Genomic DNA, 17,358 nt, shown 5'->3' on the forward strand with positions numbered 1-17,358 from the left:
AATGGTAGCAGAAATCAAATTACATAAATGACCCTTATACCTCCATTTTCTAGCATGGACTGAAAATGCAAAGCTCATCTTCAGAAATGGACATCACCATTGAATTTTTGGTGCAAAATCATGTCAAACGACTATAAACTTGGCCCCTTACAGACACTATCAAAATATGGACCCTCGGGAATCTCAAAGATTCCCCCAAATATTACTTCCTGAAGATGATCCAAAAATCCACTGCTCAAATGAAAATTCAGAGCACACCTTTGTGCTACTTGTGAAATTCTGAGAAAAATGAGTATAAAGTCGGGGTCATTTTGCATGTGTCAAAAATCATCCTCCAAGAGAATCTAAAGATTCCTCAAGCATCAAAGAATATTCCCGCAAGATTTTGTTTCAAAAAATGTGCCGGGCATGGTTCCACCTCGGCCACTGTGTCAAGGTTCTTCCCTCAGCCCTCATGGTCGTTCTTTGTTCATCCTCCTAATTTGAAAGGAAAATATGAGTGTATATCAACAAATATGGCAGAGTTTCCAGGATAAGCCCATTACGTTATTGATGGAGAGCTGTACGTGATTGGCATAGGTGCTAGGGTTAAATCCACAGTCCTCCCCCATATATATTTCATGGTTGGTGTGTTTTGTAATGGCGGTTGGCATTTGTCATTTTTTTTTGGAGTGTGGTTGTACCTTGGGGCATTTGGGGTGGTCAAGTGGGGTCGCCCGTGGGTAGACCGACTGGCAGGCTGGGCGGGTCCAAATATCACTGGCTCTTATTATTAATTGATTTGTTGGGATGTGGGTGAGGTCTCAGGTTAGAACCATGGGCCCTGACCCTTATTATAATATATCATAACCGCTAGTGGGGGTGGCAACCCGCCACCCTATTTTTTAATTTCTTTATTAAATTTTAAACATGATTCAAAAAAAATTTACTGAATTTTGGGATTTACTAGACTATTTAACAAAGTGACAAATTCACCCGTTCCGGTGGCTGGAATTCGTGCATCGGTAAATGCCAAATTTTTCCTCATTAGTGGCTTCCACTGGGCCTAGTTTGACCAAAATGTTGACCGTGAATATCTCGAGCATATGAACTCAGATTTGAATGTCATTCACAAATTTGGAATCAGGACTACGAGCACTACGATCTGGTCTTGGTTTGGGTGAAATCCAAGAGCATTTATTTTTTATCCTTTTCTGAGCCACTTCTGAATTCTAAGAATTTCTAGATCCACCTAGATCATTTGAATATGTGGAGACACTATCTTCTTGGAAATTGGTTCATCTTGATGAGTGATCATAGTGGATTGAGATACTTGTTTGACCAATTGAATCTGAATGCGAGACAATCTAGATGGTTGGCCATGATCAGTGAGTTTGACTTCAACATTAGGTACATTAAGGGAAAGAAAAATAGAGTTGCAGTTGCTCTTAGCCAAAGAGTGCAGGTGAATCATATACTAGTTATGAGTTCATATGGGACAAATTTACAGGATCAGATCTTAAAGGTAGGATAGTAGGATGAAAAGTATAGGGAGATTAGACACAGGTTACAACACCAGGGTACACTGATCAAGATGTGGATTGTCATCTTACAGCACATGGTTTGATCAGATTTAGGGATAGGATCTATGTGTCAGACAACAGTGAACTCAAGAGGCTCATTGTAAGGGAATTTCATGCTAAGTCGTATTTAGGTCACCAAGGATATCAGAAGATATTAACAATGGTGAAGAAGTCTTATGATTGTTCGAATATGAAGAAGTAAGTGGCTGATTTAGTGGCTAGATGTTTGTATTATTAACAGTAAAAGTAGAGTGTAAACATCCAGGTGGGTTACTACAACTGATTCTAATTCAAAAGTGGAAATGGGAGGTCATTTCCATGGATTTCATTACAGGTTTTCCAAGGACATATAGACAGCATGATTTTATTATGGTTGTGGTTGACAAGTTGAGAAAGATAGCACACTTCATTCCAGTGAAGTCAACATATGCATATAGTGATGTAGCATAGGTCTTCATCAGAGATATAGTGAGGTTGCATGATGTTCCAAAGAATATTGTGTCAGGCAGGGATGCTAAGTTCACTTCTAGGTTTTGGAAGGAGTTAGTTGCAAGTTTGGGTATATATTTTGCCTTCAGTACAACTTATCATCTGCAGATAGGTGGAAAGATAGAGAGGGTCAACAGGATTTTGAAGGACATGTTGAGAATATATGTTATGCATCAGCGGTGAAAGTGGGAAGAGTATCCACCTCTGGTTGAGTTTTCTTACAATAATGGGTATCAGGATTCATTGAGGATGAGTATGTTTGAGGCATTGTATGAGCGGAGTTGTAATACTCATATTAGTTGGAGTGATCCAGTGAACAGGGTGTTGATAGGACCAGATATGTTGGCAGAGATGGAATAAGAAATGTAAGATATCAAGAAGAATCTAAAGGCAACACAGGATACATAAAATATTTATGCATATTAACACAAGGAATTTGTTGGGTGTGGAGCCTGATTATCTTCTGTATTCAAAGGTTTCAGCTAGATGTATACCCCAGGAAGATTGTACACCCCTCCACGCGGGGTGTAAGGGGGCCTTGTAAAAGTATAGTAATTTCTAGTCAATCCAGGCCATTCATTAGGAGGATGATCTAATGGTAGAAGTTATGTTTAATTTAGGGCTTTTTGCCCTAGAAGGCAACCCCTCACTATATATGAGGGAATTGTATTGCATCTATGTATATCTGTATTCTGAGTGAGAAAGAGAGAGGAGATTGAGAGCGAAGAGGGAGTTACAGTGGATCTAATGTAGGTTGTATCTCTTTATTTTGCTGGATAATATAAAAAAAGAAAGACTGGTTGTTTCTCCGTGGACGTAGCCCAAATTGGGTGAACCATGTATATCTGTGTCTCTCTTGTTTTATGCGTTTTCTGTGTTTATATTTTTGCAATATTTTATGTGTTCCATTGCTCTGTAATATATAATTTTGGGGAACATGTGTACTTGTGCAACAAGCCCAAGAAGAGCTCCTTAAGGATTGGGTCATGTGTGAAGCGAGCACCTGGATATTGTGGGCCTTTCGAGGACCTTAAGAGGATTGAACCAGTGGCCTATCGACTTGCATTTCCTTCGACAGTGAAATTCCATGATGCTTTCAATGTTTCATTACTTAAAATATATGTAAAGGATATTGATGATGTTATCTATTAGTCTATATTGTAGGTGGAACTAGCAGCAGAATTCCAGCTAGAACCTCAGTGCATTTTAACCGAGCAATTAGAACCAAGCAATCGAGCAAGTTAAAGTGCACTGGAAGCACTTTGGGCCCAATGAAGCTACATGGGAGATGGTTGGTTAGATGTGGGCTATTGTTTTCGGGAAAAGTGTCTATTCAGAACGACCCTATCCCACAGGGTTGTGACAAAGACCTCAGAAACAAACAAGGAAAACTACTCTTGTATTCTTCTTTATAAACTATAAACGAAGATGATTAAGATGAACCGACCTGTGTCTTGCGCTAGTTGTTCAATCCAATCTATCCTCCCTTTGCCGGCTTCCACTGATCTGCTCCCTCACTTACCTAGCATCACCAAGTTCCTGCAAGTTCACAGAAGAGAGAAACTACACAAATACATAGATATATGTTCATAAAAAGCTTAGGATCAGATTTAAGCTAAACATACCAATATAACACACATCAGATATACAAGCATGTAGGAGAAACTCAAGTAGTTTTATTGATAAAACAAGAAGATCTAGGAGGAGTTACAACCGATGAGTCCTGATCCAGCATCAGCCTCCCAGCATAGAATCCCTTCTTGACCTCCAACAAAGCATAAATCACCCAATACTCTAATATCAATCACAAAACCAACAGCAATTCTCTGCAATGTACAAAATTCCAGCCTCTGGATCTCTTAGTGAGGGATCCATATATAGATGTATGCAAAGAGGATGAGTCATCCCATGAGTTGATTAGTGTCTTCTCTCTGTCAGTTCTTGCTTCCACTTGGAGACTGAGAGCCTCTTACTCATCACTGGTCGAATTCAGTGAGGCAAGTGTCATTGGAGAAGATTCTGGAAGCTTCCATTGTCTCTCCACCTCGTTGAATGACTTTGCCACTTGTCATTTCCCACTCAATGCACCCTGTTAGTGCATTCAAGTGCGTTGCAATGCTCCTAGCCAGTGTATTTGGGTGCTTTGCAACGCAGGCAGCTAGTGGAGCACTTGAAATGATCCTGTTTTGACTAGTTTTGAGCTGTTTCTGGTGGAGAACTTCTGGGAGAAGCTGTAATTTGTTGACCTTGTTTCTTTAGGAGCTGGAACAACATCTTTAGGGACTTAGGATCCCTTGGTTTATGGACATTTCATGCTTATAGCTGTAAGGCACAAAAATGTCTATAACATCTATGTATCCTCCATTATTTATCCGTTAAGGCAAATCAATTTTGGTATATGTATATATGTATATGGATGTAAATACCGCAACTAGTTGTGTTATAAAGCTCCAATAAGCGACATGGGTTTCATGTCATTATGGGTGTGATGTTGTCATGTTGGTTTCCTTTTCAGCAGGTTGATCATTGTAAATATCGCATCGAGATAAGTTATAAAGCTCCATAGGCAGTATGTTTTGGTTTTTAGTGGTTTTGTTGGTTGTAGGTGTCATTGAACACTGAGGATGGTGTTCCCCTAAGGGGGATGGGTTTATAATATCCTTGGGTTAAAAATCCATGTAATAAAGTTAATAAAGGAAAAATAAGACAAAGTTCATGGGACACGTATTCCAAACTAAATGTTGGGAAAAACATCCTAGTGGGTGTTCATTTGGTTTATTATGGGTAAGGGGAAATTAGCAAAGGAAATGGAAAAGGATTTGGAAAGGTAAGAGGCATTAATTGGCATTTTATTTATGAAAATAAAGGAAATTAGAAGAAAAGCAAGGTGAAAGGTAACAGGTTGCATGTGAGGAGGAAAATAAAGGAAAAATAATGGAAATTGAAGAAAAAAGAGGCATCATTAATAAAAAGGCTTTTGAGGATTGGTTCACAACTTTTTTCAGTTTTAGCTTAGATCTCTCTCTATTCTCTCTACTCTCTCATACTCTTGCACACTTAGAGAATTCTTGGAGCACTCTAGCATTGGATAAAGGAAGGAAAAGGAAGAATAGGAAAGCAAAGGGAAGCAAAGATCAAGCAAGGAAGTACAACAAGATTACTTGCAGGTATCGAGTTGCATCTATGATTTCCTTGCTAGCTTTTTCATGCATGTGTGTATTTGGTTCTCTTGTTGTCATTGGCATGGGTTTTTCTAGGAGTGAAAATTGTTTTAGCCTTGCCTTGCCATTTCCAGATAGCCACTGTGTGATAGAGCTCTTTCATTTGGTTGAGCAGGATTGCTAGATGGTTTCAAAACTGAGCGAGGTGGTCTCAGGAAAAATCACAAGGCCTAGGAATCCTTGATCAGTGAATGGCAGGATATACGGTAAATCCTAGAGGGTGGATATGGATAGATTCTTCATTATTTACATTAAGAAATCCAAAGGCATTCATGTTTGTATAGTCCTAGTGATCTCTGGACAGGTATGTGGTAGGATTGCAATAAATCTTGGTAGTGTATGTTTCTTATTTGGGCCTAGGAATCCCTTCGTGGGATATAGGGCAAAGCCTAGTTGTAAAAGTGCTTTCTTTGGGCCTAGAAATCCTTGACTAGTTCTGGCAGGATATGCGGTAAAGCCATAGAAGCATGGTCGTTTTTGTTGTGAGTCCCATAGTCATGCTTGGAATATGGCACAGGGGTGATTGGCTGAAAGAAAGATTTGGTTCAGCCCAATCTATGGTCAGGTGGTACATGGAATTCTCTGACTTGGTTGGATTTTTCACATGAATAATAAGAATATTTTCCTCTTGTGTATTATGTGTAAATGTACTTGTTATTATGTGGCTTTAATGGTTGTTCTACCATTGATATTTCTCTGGTTATAATTCATCGAACATTCTTGATGAATCTCAAATAAGTATGAGGTCCCTTTGTTTAGATATGTTTTTATGACCTCTACATTACATGTTCATGATGTGTTTGACGAAATTCCTGTCATGGCTAGGGAGTCAGGTCAAGTCCTTGTTCAAGTTTGTCATTAGAGGCCTTATTGTTGGCATTATGGCATTATGAACATATGTTGAACTTGATAGCAACCCTCTCTTAGACGGTCATTTCTCTTATATACACCATGATGGGGACAAGAAGAGCCAAGAGGAGAGAAGAAAGGCCATATACGCATGTATTAATGTTATCGGAGGTGTTTGGGTGCTTAAAACCCATATATGCATGCATTTATATTATTGGAAGTTGGTTGGGTGCGTAAAACCCATATATATGCATTATATCCCCTTTCGGCGGTTACATGAATAATATAATTGCGGCATCGAAGTTTCGGCATATCGCATATCATATATATATATATATATATATATATATATATATATATATATATATATATATATATATGTTTCGGCATATCGGCGCAATGGTGTTTCGGCTGTGTGACCCGGAAGCATATCGCAATGGACCCGATGGTGGCATTAACTTTGGTTTATATTAATATCGCATCCATGCGCGTCGGGGGTCTGGCTAAGTGACTTCGTTGAAACCTCCGATTGGGAGCGGACCCGATGAAGGCATTAATCATGGTTTATAAAAATATCGCATCCGCAGTATATCGGAATACATAAAGGGTCACCCACCCCAATCCTCTGATTGCGAGTGGACCCGATGGTGGCATCAAACATGGCTTATAATAATATCGCATCCGGCTATGTGACTTTGGTGAAATCCTCCGATTGCGAGCGGACCCGATGGTGGCATCAAACATGGCTCATAATAATATCACATCCGGCTATGTGTCTTTGGTGAAATCCTCCGATTGCGATAAGAGGGGTCGGACCCGATGAAGGAATTAAAAGCATTTCATATTAAATCGCATCCATGGTGTTCGTCCATAAGCCTCCCACTTCAAATCGCCGATAGCGATGAAAGGAGCGGACACGATATATTAATAAAGGCTAATTAATGGGGCATATCACATCCGATCCATCGGATCGGACGTTGGGCATGTATTGTTAAGTGATGAGAGCGGACCCAATATATTAATAAAGGCTGGTTAATGGGGCATATCGCATCCGATCCATCGGATCGGACACCGGGCATGTATTGTTAGCGATGAGGAGCGAACCCGATATATAAATAAAGGCTGGTTAATGGGGCATGTCGCATCCGATCCATCGGATCGGACATGAGATGGGCAGGCGCCGATAGCAATAAGGATTGGACCCAATATATTATTAGTTTGGATGCATTAAGTTAAAAGCCCGCCTTTTGTGGTTTTGGACCGCTATCATAGTTTTCCCGCTTAAGCCTTCTCTTAAGAGAATTGGTCAAAACAGTTGCGCCTCAGGTTTCGGATCCTCTGGTTTCGATTCATGGTATTATCAAAAGCATGGCTATATAAAGAAAAAGGGGATCCAGTGGCAAGTATTGAGAATGAATTGAAGATCTTAAGGGAGAATAGATCGGCATTCTTATGATCTGTCAAGGAGCAATCTACTGAACCGAATTCAAGAAGAATGCGCGCAGGACGGCAGATCCGCATCGCTTCGGGGGTATTGCAGTTCAGTTGAGAGCAGCCAACCGCAGGGAAGTAGCAGTCATTCCTTAACTCTGATATAGCGTCTTCTGTTGATTCGCTAAAGGTCTCTGGGTCCGGATATTGGGTTTGTCTTGTGTCTAGCCTCTGGGTGCTCTATAACATGTATGACCTCTGCATTATGGTATGATTCAGGCATATACAACCTCTGATTAAAAGGTGACCAGATCAGATATTTATTTATAGCTAGTGCATGGGTTGGCGCGTGGGTGATCTGCTGTATAAAGAAAACATGTATTGATCTGAGGTTTGGGTATTTCTGAAGAATCATTTATACTTTATGATCATTTGATCTTCTTGGATCCAGTTTGAAAATTTATGAAAAGTGGTCCTTGAAAGAAGTAAGGGGGTTGTAGCTCCCTTCCAGGAGAGACTGGAAAATGAGAGAGAGTTGTAGCTCTCTGCAGGTTGCAGCCTACGTACTGGTAAAGGACTGCACCAGTACAAAATCATTGTAAAAGGAGTTTCTAATTGAAAGAAGATAGAGACTTGCAGCAAGTGGTTTTCTCCCACATTGGGTTTCCACCTTATATCATGGTGTTCATGTGTGTGACTTATGTGTGATGATCTGTTCTATTTTACTGCACCAGTTTACTATTAATATGGTTGATAATGTTCTAATGCACTCATTAAGGATCAACTAACTGAATCATAAGAAGTTGTGGAAGTAGCATATATGAATCTGAATATGGAAATGAAAAAGTTTTATTAATGTGATAATACGGATTCACCCCCCCCTCTCAGTATTATTTCCAACAATTGGTATCAGAGCAGGTCCTTCAGAGAAGCTTGATTGCTTGAAGGAAGATCGTTCATTATGAGCAACTACTAGAGGGAAGCATCAATCAGGCCACCAATTTATGATGGGACAAACTTCAATTATTGGAAGGTAAGAGTTACTGCCTATCTTCAATCTCTTGGTATGGAAGTTTGGGATATCATAGAGACAGGCTACACTTTTCCTTCAGCTACTCCTATAGATCCGACCGAGAAAAAGAAATATGAAACAAATGCTAAAGCAGTCAATACTTTGTTGGGATGCTTATCTCAATTAGAATTCGTAAAGGTTATGCAATATAAATTCGCAAAAGAAATATGGGACAAGATTGTCTTGAGCTACGAAGGAGATGAACAGGTAAAGCGTGCTAAACTTCAAACCCTCAGGATTCAGTATGAGAATCTCAGAATGTATAATGATGAAAGTGTGGCTAACTATTTCCTTAGGGTAGATGAGATTGTTAACTGCATGAAAAACTTGGGTGAAGAAATAAAAGAGGCTATTGTGGTTGAAAAAGTTCTAAGATCCTTGTCCACCAAGTTTGAATCTAAAGTGTCCGCCATAGAAGAAAAGGAGAATCTACGCCTCTCACCATGTCACAGCTGCATGGAATTCTAACCGCTTATGAAATGAGAAAAGGAGGTCCTTCAGATAGGAGAGAAGCTGCCTTCAAGGCTTTAGGCAAAGGGGAGTACCTTGAATCAAGTCATGTGTTAGAAGAAGAAGAAGAATCAAATTTTGTCAGAAATCTTCAATGAGGTACTGGTAGATTCAGAGGTAACTTACCCTTCAAATGTTTTGCTTGTGGAAGAGTAGGTCACTATGGTTCCAAATGTCCTCATAAGGATAAGATTGACAAGGGAAAGGAACCTGTTAAATGGAACAAGAAACAGAATGCAAATAAGAAGAGCTATTACACCCATGAAGACAGTGATGGTCTATCAAACAGTGATGAAGATGAACGAGGTAATCCCTATAAACTTTTAATGGCTTTTGCAGATGATGATTACATGGATGCTCTAGATATAGATAGCTATTATGAGGAGATGTCTAGACTCAAGACATGCTTAGAAGAAAAGAATGTGATCATTGAGACTCTGCAAATCCAACTTGATGAAAAGAAACAATCTCTTGAAAAGTTAGAATGTGAAATTGTTGGGCTTCGAAAAGAAATTGAGAAAACAAAGGTTCTCAATCTTAAATTTGTTAAAGGATCTGAAACTCTGGATGAGATCATCAATGTACAGCGCTCTCCTCTAATTAAGACAGGTCTGGGGTATAATGGAGAAACATCTCAAGCATCCACTCGAAGAGTTATCTCGATGCTGCAAGAAGATATGAGCAAAAACCAAACAGAGATCACCTGGTAAAACAGGGACAAATTTCATCAAGAATAAACAAAGACTACCAGACAAATTAGGGACAATTCACCTTAAGGACGAACAAAAGCTACAATCAGCCAAGATCCTCTCAATTTACCTCAAGAATGGATGAAAATAGAAATCACAATCATATGACTGGTAAATTTGATAATCGCAGAAGTTTTTCCAATGGCCAATGTTTCTCTTGCCATGACTTCGGTCACAAGCAGCTCAATGTGTTGCCTACAAAACAATCATGACTAGAGAAGCCCAAAAGCAAAGAAGTATGATTGGGATTACAAAAAGCACCTATAACAACTTCTCGGCTCTTGAAAATGAAATTGAATGCTCTATCTGTAATAACTTTGGTCATGAAGATTTTGAATGCAGGAGTAGGTTTCGGCAAACAAAGGAACAAGATTCAAGCACCAGAACATGGAGAATAAAGGAACCTCGACCAGAAAGATGTGGGATAGCATTTTATGCAGAAGGACAGGAAAATCAATGGTACATCGATAGCGGATGTTCGAAGCATATGACAGGTGATAAAGAAAAACTTGAATCATACACTGCTTTAGAAAAAGGAAAGAAAGTTTCATTTGGGAATGATACTCCTGCTGCCATAAAAGGAAAAGGTATCGCTCAATTGAAAGAAAAGGTCAAAGTAGGAAATGTTTTGTACATTGATGGATTGAAACATAATCTTCTAAGTGTCAGTCAGATGTGCGATCAAGGAACCGAGGTAATATTTAGATCAAATGGATGTCGTGTTCGTGATCTTGATACAGGTGAAACAGTGATCAAAGGCAAAAGAACTCCAAACAATCTATACATATTTGAAGAAGGACAACAACAATGCTATATGAGCAAGGATGATGAGCACTGGTTATGGCACCGGAGGTTGGGGCATCTAAGTTTTTCACAAATAAGGAAAGCATGCAAGTATCAGGCAGTTCGTGATCTTCCAGATATCAAAATTCCAGAGAATACAATATGCAAATCATGTCAGTTTGGTAAACAAACCAGGACTAACTTCCCTGAGAAGGAAGGATCAGCTAGCAAACCTCTTGAACTTATTCATACAGATGTATGTGGTCCATTTAGGACAAGGACACCTCGAGGAGAGGAATACCTTATATTATTCATTGACGACTTCTCCAGGTTTGTTTGGTTAGGACTTATGAAACACAAAGACGAAGCATTTGAAAAATTCAAATCCTTCAAAGCCTTGGTCGAAAATGAATCAGATCACAAAATTAAGTGTCTCAGGTCTGACAGAGGTGGGGAATTTACCTCAAATGAATTTTTCGATTTCTGTGAAGAGCATGGAATAAAAAGGGAATTCTCTATAGCAAGGACTCCTCAGCAAAATGGAGTGGTGGAAAGGATGAACAGAACAGTCCAACAAATGGCCCGCGCCATGCTTGATGAATCTGGAACTCCTGCAACCTTCTGGGGTGAAGCTGCATATGCCGCGGTTGTTATTCTCAACAAAACAAATGTCCGAGTAAACAGCACTCAAACTCCTCATGAGCTCTGGTATGGTAAGACTCCTTCAGTAAAGCATTTTAAAATTTTTGGAAGCAAATGCTATATTAAGAATACTGATGAACAGCTTGGCAAACTTGAGCCTAGAGCAGATGAAGGCATTCTCCTTGGTTATTCGCCTTATAGTAAAGCATATAAGTGTTACAATAAAAGACTTGGAAGAATTTTTGACAGCATTGATGTAGTGGTTGATGAAAAAGGATACATTCCTAGGCAAGTAAATCATGAAAATATCGAAGAAGATGAAGACTACCCTTCAAATCAGACTGATAATGAAGAAGAAGAACCTCAAGAGGCTCCAGAGGAACAGATAAGGATAGAAGAAAAGACTCCATCCAGGCATGTTCAAAAGAATCATCCAGAATCTCAGATTTTGGGGCAGAAAGAGGCAGGTGTACAAAAAAGAAGAACAATAGCAGAAGCCTCAAGATACTTGGCATTGCTCTCCTCCACTGAACCACAAAATGTAAAAGAAGCATGCAAAGATGAATGTTGGGTCAAGGCTATGGATGAAGAACTTGAGCAGATCAAAAAGAACAACACTTGGGAATTAGTTCCTAGACCAAAAGATAAGAATGTCATAGGGACAAAATGGATCTTCAAAAATAAGTTGAATGAAAATGGGGAAGTAGTTAGAAACAAGGCAAGACTGGTTTGTAAGGGATATGCTCAGCAAGAAGGAATAGACTTTGAAGAAACTTTTGCTCCTATTGCTAGACTTCAAGCTATCTGAATGTTCCTTGCTCTCTTAAGCTTTCAAAAATTCAAAGTATTTCAAATGGATGTGAAATCAGCTTTTCTGAATGGAGATTTAGAAGAAGAAGTATACATTGAGCAGCCAGATGGGTTCATTCTTGGGAATGATCCAAACCTTGTATGTAGACTGAAAAAGGCTCTCTATGGTCTTAAACAAGCTCCAAGGGCTTGGTACTACCGTTTGGACAAATATCTTCATCAACAAGGTTTTTCAAAAGGATCAGCAGATAGCAATCTTTATATAAAAATTGAAAATGACAAGTTGCTAATACTTGTTGTGTATGTAGATGATATTATTTTTGGCAGCAATGAAGAAACTATGAGTCAAAACTTTGCCTCGATAATGCAGAAAGAATTCGAAATGTCCCTACTAGGTGAACTGACATACTTTCTTGGATTGCAAATCCAACAAAATAAAGATGGTATCTTCTTGTCTCAAACCAAGTACCTCAAGCATATTTTGAAGAATTATGGCATGGAAGATTCAAAACCAGTATGTACTCCCATGGTTACAGGATGCAGTCTTAGTGCGAATGATGAATCGGCTGCGGTTCATCAACCAACATACAGATCTATGATTGGAAGTCTACTTTATTTGATAGGTACTCGACCAGACATCATGCATGCAGTTGGAATAGTTGGAAGATTTCAGGAAAACCCAAAGGAAACTCATCTTCAGGCAGTAAAGAGAATCTTCAAATATCTTCAAGGAACTCAAAACTTTGGCTTATGGTATCCTAGAGATACAGATCTCACACTTCATGCTTACATAGATGCAGACTAGGCTGGAAGTGTGGATGACAGGAAAAGCACAAGTGGTGGTGCTTTCTTTATGGGTTCTAGATTAGTATCTTGGTTCAGCAAGAAACAAAGTTCGATTGCTTTATCTACAGCTGAAGCAGAATATGTGGCTGCTGCATCTTGTTGCACCCAACTTCTTTGGATGATGCAGACTTTATAGGATTTCCAAATCACTTGTACTCCACCTATCCCCATCTTATGTGATAATACAAGTGCAATAAGCATTTCAAAGAACCCAGTCATGCATTCAAAAACCAAGCACATACCGATCAAGTATCATTTTCTTAGAGAACAAGTGCTTGAACAAAAGGTCAAGTTGGAATACATTTCTTCTAAGGAACAAGTGGCTGGTATATTTACCAAACCATTGCCCAGGGAGACTTTTGAATACCTCAGGCAGAAGCTGGGGGTTTTCGACACATCATCCTGTTGTTAATTCTCAGATTGGTGCTTGTACGCGAGGTTCTGATGGGGTATACACGTACAAGGTTCAGGGGGAGCATAATTCATTGTTGGCATTATCGTATTACAGAAGGAGGAACATGTTGGGTAAATGAACTGTATCTATCCATGGCAATAAAGATGCTGAATTATGTTATATGTAGGCAGTATAGCGCGGTTCCTATTTTATATATAGCCAGAATAGCTCGACTTTCTGTCCTAAAGTCAGAGGGGCAAAATCAGGAGGAGCAAGCTCTCAGGGGGAGAAATAGTTAGGAGAAGCAGATATCCGCCCTTTGCCCTTGATGTCAAAGGGGGAGAGTGCTTTTTGGATGGTGTTGTTGCCATCAAGTCCAAAGGGGGAGATTGTTGGCATTATGGCATTATGAACATATGTTGAACTTGATGGCAACCCTCTCTTAGACGGTCATTTCTCTTATATACACCATGATGGGGACAAGAAGAGCCAAGAGGAGAGAAGAAAGGCCATATACTCATGTATTAGAGAAGAAAGGCCATATACGCATGTATTAATGTTATCGGAGGTGTTTGGGTGCTTAAAACCCATATATATGCATTATATCCCCTTTCGGCGGTTACATGAATAATATAATTGCGGCATCGAAGTTTCGGCATATCGCATATCAATTATATATATATATATATATATATATATATATATATATATATATATATATATATATATATATATATATATCTAGATATATATATATATATAGATATAGATATAGATATAGATATAGATATAGATATATAGATATATATATATATATATATATATATATATATATATAGATAGATAGATATATATATGTTTCGGCATATCGGCGCAATGGTGTTTCAGCTGTGTGACCCGGAAGCATATCGCAATGGACCCAATGGTGGCATTAACTTTGGTTTATATTAATATCACATCCATGCGCGTCGGGGGTCTGGCTAAGTGACTTCATTGAAACCTCCGATTGGGAGTGGACCAGATGAAGGCATTAATCATGGTTTATAAAAATATCGCGTCCGCAGTATATCGGAATACATAAAGGGTCACCCACCCCAATCCTCCGATTGCGAGCGGACCCGATGGTGGCATCAAACATGGCTTATAATAATATCGCATCCGGCTATGTGACTTTGGTGAAATCCTCCGATTGCGAGCGGACCCGATGGTGGCATCAAACATGGCTCATAATAATATCGCATCCGGCTATGTGTCTTTGGTGAAATCCTCCGATTGCAATAAGAGGGGTCGGACCCGATGAAGGAATTAAAAGCATTTCATATTAAATCGCATCCGCGGTGTTTGCCCATAAGCCTCCCACTTCAAATTGCCAATAGCGATGAAAGGAGCGGACCCGATATATTAATAAAGGCTGGTTAATGGGGCATATCACATCCGATCCATCGGATCAGACATCAAGCATGTATTGTTAAGCGATGAGAGCGGACCCGATATATTAATAAAGGCTGGTTAATGGGGCATATCGCATCCGATCCATCGGATCGGACGCCGGGCATGTATTGTTAGCGATGAGGAGCGGACCCGATATATAAATAAAGGCTGGTTAATGGGGCATGTCGCATCCAATCCATCGGATCGGACATGAGATGGGCAGGCGCCGATAGCAATAAGGATTGGACCCAATATATTATTAGTTTGGATGCATTAAGTTAAAAGCCCGTCTTTTGTGGTTTTGGACCGCTATCATAGTTTTCCCGCTTAAGCCTTCTCTTAAGAGAATTGGTCAAAACAGTTGTGCCTCATGTTTCGGATCCTCTGGTTTCGATTCATGGTATTATCAAAAGCATGGCTATATAAAGAAAAAGGGGATCCGGTGGCAAGTATTGAGAATGAATTGAAGATCTTAAGGAAGAATAGATTGGCATCCTTATTATCTGTCAAGGAGCAATCTACTGAACCGAATTCAAGAAGAATGAGCGCAGGACGGCAAATCCGCATCGCTTTGGGGGTATTACAGTTCAGTTGAGAACAGCCAACCGCAGGGAAGTAGCAGTCATTCCTTAACTTTGATATAGCGTCTTGTGTTGATTCGCTAAAGGTCTTTGGGTCCAGATATTGGGTTTGTCTTGTGTCTAGCCTCTGGGTGCTCTATAACATGTATGACCTCTGCATTATGGTATGATTCAGGCATATACAACCTCTGATTAAAAGGTGACCAGATCAGATATTTATTTATAGCTAGTGCATGGGTTGGCGCGTGGGTGATCTGCTGTATAAAGAAAACATGTATTGATCTGAGGTTTGGGTATTTCTGAAGAATCATTTATACTTTATGATCATTTGATCTTCTTGGATCCAGTTTGAAAATTTATGAAAAGTGGTCCTTGAAAGAAGTAAGGGGGTTGTAGCTCCCTTCCAGGAGAGACTGGAAAATGAGAGAGAGTTGTAGCTCTCTGCAGGTTGCAGCCTGCGTACTGGTAAAGGACTGCACCAGTACAAAATCATTGTAAAAGGAGTTTCTAATTGAAAGAAGATAGAGACTTGCAGCAGGTGGTTTTCTCCCACATTGGGTTTCCACCTTATATCATGGTGTTCATGTGTGTGACTTATGTGTGATGATCTGTTCTATTTTACTGCACCAGTTTACTATTAATATGGTTGATAATGTTCTAATGCACTCATTAAGGATCAACTAACTGAATCATAAGAAGTTGTGGAAGTAGCATATATGAATCTAAATATGGAAATGAAAAAGTTTTATTAATGTGATAATACTGATTCACCCCCCCCTCTCAGTATTATTTCCAACACTTATCTTCTTGTTATCATTTATGAGAATTTCATCAAGATCTAGGCAGAGAACTGAGTCCGAGCCCTGAAAAAATGGCTCAAATTTCGGGGATGCTGGCACAGAACTGCATAAAAAAGGTTGCAGTCACATGGATGCCTTGCTATGGGGGTGACTTGAGGGTTTCAGTCACATGGAAGGCTTGTCATGGGAGTGATTGGGGGTTTTTTTTAATAAAAATTCAAGTTAGCTTAGGGTTTGGGTACCTGGAAGGGTGGTTTAGCCCTTAGGGGTCTGATAGCACCTGAGGAAATTCAATAAGGTTTTGGTTTTTCGATTCCACTTCCTTAAGGTGATATAGGAGTTTGAATCTCATTATAGTAACTCTTCATCACATATTTACCCCAGTGACCTAGTTAACTTCGGTAAGTGCGGGAGGATGGTGTTACAGTAAACCTCCTTTATGTAACATAAATGAATAGTTCTTGGATGATGCAAATGACAAGACCTCCTTGGTATATATAGGAGTCTAAAGGGTCACAATATAATCAGAGCCCACATAACAATAATAATGTAAGTGAACAATAATAATAACATTGGGATTCAATGGGGCACAAAAATATCAATATGGGGGCTACATGGGTCACATCAATAAAAAAATGGGGGCTACACTAGTATTATAGGGACCTAAAATGCCCTTCTCCTCCAAAAAAGTGTTGTCCTTAATGCTTGAGTAGTTATGGATTCTTCTGTATAAAATACTCATCCTCCCATGTGCAATATTTAGTAGGTAAGTTCTTCCACTTAATGAGATACTCTAAAAATGATCGATTCCATAGTTGTTGGGTTCTTGTTTCTGTGCTTTCTTCAGGCTCCAATATGATTTTTCCTTCCTCGTCAAGTTCTAGAATATTGTTTGAACTAGGAACTTGTCACCTATAACCTTCTTTAACCATGAAACATGGAAAACGTGGTGTACTTGTGAAGATGCAGGTAGCACCAATTTGTATGCCATAGTACCAATATTTTTCAACACCTTATAAGGACCATAGTACTTGGGTTATAATTTATTATCCTTCTTAGCTTACTTGAGGGACATTTGTTTGTATGGTTGTAGCCATAAAAATACCCAATCGCCTATTTTAAAACTTCTTTCTTTGTAATGTTGATTTTCCTATTGTTTGATTTGATTTTGCGCCAGAGTCTGGTCAT

The sequence above is a fragment of the Pinus tabuliformis genome, chromosome 6 (genome assembly GCF_031772625.1).
Source record: "Pinus tabuliformis cultivar Carrire ecotype Pingquan chromosome 6, CPIR1, whole genome shotgun sequence".
Taxonomy (NCBI): domain Eukaryota; kingdom Viridiplantae; phylum Streptophyta; class Pinopsida; order Pinales; family Pinaceae; genus Pinus; species Pinus tabuliformis.